General features: G+C 36.8%; 1 pseudogene; it reads right to left on the reverse strand.

Annotated features, from left to right (window-relative positions):
- Positions 1 to 3,028: 3,028 nt before the first annotated feature.
- LOC101274553 (60S ribosomal protein L7-like) lies at positions 3,029 to 4,223 on the reverse strand (annotated as a pseudogene).
- Between the last annotated feature and the right edge of the window lie 2,244 nt (positions 4,224 to 6,467).

The following is a 6,467-nucleotide window of genomic DNA, read 5'->3' on the forward strand; positions in this document are numbered from 1 at the left end:
TTACTTCCTTAGATTTATTTCTAGGTTCTTTAATTCTTTTTGATGTGATGGTAAACTGGATTATTTTCTTAATTTCTCTTTCTTCTAGTTCATTGTTAGTGTATAGAAATGCAACAGATTTCTGTATATTAATTGTGTATCCTGCAACTACACCAAATTCATTGACAAGCTCTCATAGTTTTTTGGTGGCATCTTTAGGATTTCCTATGTATAGTATCATGTCTTCTGCAAACAGTGAGTGTTTTACTTCTTCCCTTCCAGTTTGGATTCCTTTTATTTCTTTTTCTCGTCTGATTGCTGTGACTAGAACTTCCTATACTATGTTGAATTACAGTGGTGAGAGTGGGCATCCTTGTCTTGCTCCCAATCTTAGAGAAAATGCTTTCAGCTTTTCATCTTGAGTATGATGTTAGCTATGGGCTTATCATAATGGCCTTTATTATGTTGGGCATGTTCCCTCTATACCCACTTTCTGGAGGGTTTTATCATAAATGAATGTTGAATTTTGTCAGATGTTTTTTTTCTGCATCTGTTGAGATCATACGATTTTTATTCTTCATTTTGTTAATGTGGTGTATCACATTGATTTGTGGATATTGAATCATCCTTGTATCCCTGGGATAAATCCCACTTAATCATGATGTATGATCCTTTTAATATATTGTTGAATTCAGTTTTCTAATATTTTGTTGAGTATTTTTGAGTCTATATTGATCAGTGGTATTAGCCTGTCATTTCCTTTTTTGTGATATCTTTGTCTGATTTTGGTATCAGGTGATGCTGGCCTCATATAATGAGTTAAGAAACATTCCTTCCTCTGCTATTCTTTGAAATAGTTTGAGAAGGATAGGTGTTAACTCTTCTCAAATGTTTGGTATAATTCACCTGTGAAACTCTTCCTGGATTTATGTTTGTTGGGAGGGTTTTTTGTTTGTTTGTTTGTTTTTTTACTGACATTTTCATTACTGGTAATTAGTCTGTTTGTATTTTCTATTTCTTCCTGGTTCAGTCTTGAGAGATTATACATTTCTAGGAATTTGTTCATGTCTTCTAGGTTGTCCATTTTATTGGCATATAATTGTTCATAGTAATCTCTTATAATCCTTTGTATTTCTTGAGCATCAGTTGTAACTTCTTTTTCATTTCTGATTTTATTGATATGGGCTCTCCTTTTTCTTGTTTAGACTGACTGAATATTTATAAATTTTGCTTATCTTTTTGAAGAACCAGATCTTAGTTTCATTGATCTTTTCTAATTTTTTTAGTCTCTATTTCATTTATTTCTGCCTTGATCTTTAATTTTATTGCTGTTGTTGTTCTACTAACTTTGGGTTTTTTTGTTTTGTTTTGTTTTTAACAGAAGGAAGGTTTAATATTACCATAATGTATAACATTACATTTAGAACAGTTTTTCTTTCAAATGGTGACTAGGTATTTGAAGGATTTGCCAGGGAAATGTTGTGACTCTAACCTCAAATCTCAATTTGTGGCCAATGGGAACAGGACATCATTTCAGATCTTTTAATCAAAGTTGTATTGCATTTTATTGGAGCACTGAAACTTCCACAAACAAGGACCCCCTTTTTTAATCCTATTTTTTAATTGAAGTATAGTTAATATACAATATTAGATAAGTTACACATGAACAATGTAGTGATTCAAAATTTTTAAAGATTTTACTCTATTTGTAGTTATAAAATATTGGCTATATTCCATGTATTGTACAATATATCATTGTAGTTTATTTTATACATAATAGTTTGTACCTCTTAATCCCTTACCCCTGTATTGCCCCTTCCCTCTTGCCTCTCCCCACTGGTAACCACTAATTTGATATCTATATCTGTGAGCCTGTTTCTTTTTTGTTATATTCACTAGTTGGTTGTGTTTTTTTAGATTCTACATATAAGTGATATCATACAGTATTTGTCTTTCTCTCTCTGACTTATTTCACTTAGCATAATACCTTTCAAGTCCACCCATGCTGCTGCAAATGACATTTCATTCTTTTTAATGGCTGAGTAGTATTCCATTCCATATTCCACATCTTCTTTATCCATTCATCTATTAATGGACACTTAGATTTCTTCTATATCTTCTAACTTTGGGTTTTGTGTTTTCTTTTTTCTGGTTCCTTTAGTTGTGAGGTTAGGTTGTTTACTTGAGATTTCTTAGGCTTATATTTCTATACACTTCCCTCTTAGAACTGCTTTTGCTGCTTCCCATGGATTTGGATCTTTGTGCTTCCATTTTCATTTGTCTCCATGTATTTTTAAATTTCTTTTTAAATTTCTTCAGTAATCCATTGGTTGTTTAGTAGCATATTGTTTAGCTCCACGTGTTTGTGTTTTTTGCAGTTTTTTCATTGTAGTTGATTTCTAGTCTCATAGACTTGTGGTCAGAAAAGATACTTGATATAACTTCAGTTTTCTTAAATTTAGTGAGAGTTTGTTTTGTTGCCTAACATGTAATCTATCCTGGAGAATGTTCCATGTGCACTTGAAATGAATGTGTACTCTACTGCTTTTTGATAGAATGGTCTATATATGTGTATAAAATCCATTTGGTCTAATGTGTTATTTGAGGCCAGTGTTTCCTTATTAATTTTCTATCTGGATGATTTGTCCATTGATTTAAGTGGGGCTGTTAAAGGCCCTTACTATTATTGTGTTGCTGTCAATTTCTCCCTTTGTGTCTGTTAATATATGCTTTATGTATTTAGGTGCTCTTATGTTGAATGCATGTATATTTTAAATTGTTATGTTTTCTTCTTGGATTGATCACTTGATTATTAGGTAATATCCTTCTTTATCTCTTGTTACAGTCTTTGTTTTAAAGTCATTTTGTCTAATATATACATTGCTACCCTGGCTTTCTTTTCATTTTCATTTGCATGGAATACCTTTTCCATCCACTACTTTCAGCCTGTGTGTATTTTTAGATGTGAAGTGAGTCTCTTGTAGGCAGCATATATATGGATCATGTTTTTGTATCCATTCAGCCACTCTGTGAAATTTTTTTTCAATTTGAAAACAGTCACTGTTTATTAACTGACTAGATTACAAAAATAATCATGGTAGATACCTTAGTTCATCCTTCTAATAAGCCCGTTGATCTGGTCTTTCCTGTTGCCAGCATCTCCACCTTCTACAAAACGGTAGTCTTTTTCTTCATTCTGCCTCATGGAGAAGACAATTTGAAGGGCCACAGAAGTTGTTTACTTCTTTGAAAAGTTTTCCAACAGTATAGATCTCATGAATCAGATCCTCCATGCAGATGATGCCATGTTTGCCAAGAGATCAAGCAATCAACACATTATACATCAGGGCAATTTGCTTTTGTTGATTTTACCAAAACCATGCTTGTAGATCAATTCATTTACTGACTTCAGTTTTGTGTACCCCCATGCAATGTATGGTTCCACAATTCTCAGCATGTTAATTGAAGCCTTGTTGAGCTTTACAAAGGTGCCATTGAAGATCTGACAGAGGTGAAAGAGCTGTAACACCTTTCAAACCTTTGGGCTCACACCATTGATACCTCTGATACTGATGACAAATGCCAATTTTGATTCTGTGGGTACCTGGAAGTTGCCGGCTTTTCTTGCCATCCTAGCCATTCAAATTTCAGTCTGCCTGTATTCCTTGTGATAGTGCTTAGCTTTTTCATAGATAAGCTTCCTCCTTGCCTTTCAAAACATCTTTTGGGCAGATTTCTTTCTTAGGCTCTTGATCTTAAGCTCTGTGAAATTCTTTCACTTTTTCTTTTTTTAAAAAAAAATATTTATTCATGTATTTATTTATTTATTTGGCTGGATCGGGTCTTAGTTGCAGCATGTGGGATCTCCATTGCGGCATGTGGGATCTTTCATTGTGGCGCACAGCCTTCTCTCTAGTTGTGGCACATGGGCTCCAGAGTGCCCAGGCTCAGTAGTTGCAGTGTGCAGGCTCTCTAGTTGTGGCATGCGGGCTCCAGAGAACATGGGCTCAGTAGTTGCAACACATGGGCTCTCTAGTTGTGGTGCACAGGCTGTAGAGTGTGCAGGCTTAGTTGCCCTGTGGCATGTACGATCTTAGTTCCCCAACCAGGGATTGAACCTGTGTCCCCTGCATTGGAAGGCATTCTTAACCACTGGACCACCAGGGAAGTCCCATCTTTCACTTTTTCTTAAGGGTTTCTGGCACAGCAGGAACCTTCTTTTTCTTCTCTTCTGCACCCTCCATGGTTCCAGCCAGGAAAGAGCACCGTATGACTTTTGATTGGAGTGTCTAGTCCATTTACATTTAAAGTAATTATTGATAGGTATGTACTTATTGCCAATTTGTTAATTATTTGGGGGTTGTCTTGTAGTTCTTTTTGTTCCTTTCTTCTTCTTTTGTTCTCTTCCCTTCTGATTTGATGACTATCTTTAGTTTATGTTTGGATTATTTTCTCTTTTTTGTGTGTGAATCTTTTATAGATTTTTGGTTTGTAGTTACCATAAGGTTTATATATAGCAATCTCTCTGTGTGTGTATATATATATATATATATATATATATATATATATATGATTATTTTAAGTTGATTATCTCTTAATTTCAAACTCATTTCAACAAACCTATATTTTTACTCCCCTCACCCATGATTGCTGTTTTTGACATCATATTTTATACATTTGTGTTTTGTGTATCCCTTAACTACTTATTGCAGCTATAGATGATTTTACTACCTTTGTCTTTTAACCTTCCTACTAACTTTATATGTGGTTGATTTACTACCTTTACTGTACATTTGCCTTTACTGATGAGCTTTTTCCTTTTGTAATTTTCACATTTGTAGTTGTGTCCTTTCCTTTTTCACTTACAAAAGTTCCTGTAATATTTCTTATAAAGCTGGTTTGGTGGTGCTGAACTCTTAAATTTTGCTTGTCTGTAAAACTTTTGATCTCTCCATCAAATCTGAATGAAAGCCTTTCCAGATAGAGTATTCTTGGTTTTAGATTTTTCCCTTTCATTGTTTTAAATATATTGTGCCATCCACTTCTAGCCTGCAGAGTTTCTGCTGAAAAGTCAGATCATAGCCTTATGAGAGTTCCGTTGTATGTAATTTGTTGCTTTTCCTTGCTGTTTTTAATATCCTCTCTTTAACTTTTGCCACTTTAATTACAGTATGTCTTGGTTTGGTCCTCTTTGGGTTGATCCTGTGTGGGACTCTCTGTGCTTCCTGGACCTGGATATCTGTTTTCTTTCTCAGGTTAGGGAAGTTTTCAGCTATTATGTTCAAATATGTTCTCTGCCCCTTTCTTTCTCTCTTCTGGGATCCCTATAATGTGAATGTTAGTATGCTTGATGTCCCAGAGATTTCTTAAACTGTCCTAATTTCTTTTTGTTGTTTTTTTTCTTTTTTTCTGTTCAGCTTCAGTGATTTCTACTACTCTGCCTTCCAGCTTAATGATCCATTCTTATTCCTCTGTATCTTATAATCTATATTGATTCCTTCTAATGTAGTTTTTCATTTCAATTTTGTATTCTGCAGCTCTTTTTGCTTCTTCTTTATATTTTCTAACTTTTTGTTAAACTTCTCACTGTATTCATTCTTCTCTGAGTCTCTGATAATCTTTATAATCATTACCATCTCCATTTTATGTAGTTCTTCTGGGGGTTTGTCTTATTCCTTCCTTAGAAATATGTTCCTCTGTCATCTCTTTTTACCTAATTTGCTGACTTTATTCCTATGTATCTCGTAGGTTGGTTACATTTCCCAATTTGGAGAAGTGGCCTTTTGTAGGAGACATCCTATGCATCTTAGCAGTGCATTCTCCTCTGGTCATCAGAGCTATATTCTCTAGTGGTACTCCCTATTTGGAATGTGTGGGTCCCTCTGTTGTGGCTGGCTGACTACTGTTTGCAGTCTGGTAGGCATGGCTGGCCCCTGGTCCAGTTGGTAGCCAGCCCTGCCTTGTGCAGAGGCTACTGGCCACTGGTTGGCAGGGCTGGGTCATGAGGTAGCTGGCTATGGAACCCTGGGGGAACCCAGGACTAGTGCTGGCCCACTGGTAAGCAGAATCAGGTTCTGGGGTGGGTGGTTGTGAGGCCAGGATTCCCAGATCTAGTGTCGGCCTGCTGGTGCATGGGGTCAATTCCTAATATGACTAGCTACAGGTTCTAGCGTGTCCCAAAGCTGGTACTGGCCCACTGGTAAATAGGGTGGGATCCTAGGCAGCTGGCTGAGGGGTCAAAGGTATCTCAGAGCTAGTGTTGGCCTGCTGTTTGGTAGGGCCAGGACCCATGGCATCCTGGGTCTGGTGCCAGCTTGCTGGTGGGTTGGCTGGGTCCTGACAAGGGAGGGTGAAGGGCTGTGGTTGTCCTGGGGTCGCTGTCTACCTGCTGATGGGTGGTGTCAGGGCCCAGGAGATCCTGGGCCTGGTACCTGCCCACCAATGGGTGAAGCCAAGTCCTGGTGTTAGTGCCAGCCCACTGGCAGGCA

This window comes from Orcinus orca, chromosome 3 (genome assembly GCF_937001465.1).
Source record: "Orcinus orca chromosome 3, mOrcOrc1.1, whole genome shotgun sequence".
Taxonomy (NCBI): Eukaryota; Metazoa; Chordata; class Mammalia; order Artiodactyla; family Delphinidae; genus Orcinus; species Orcinus orca.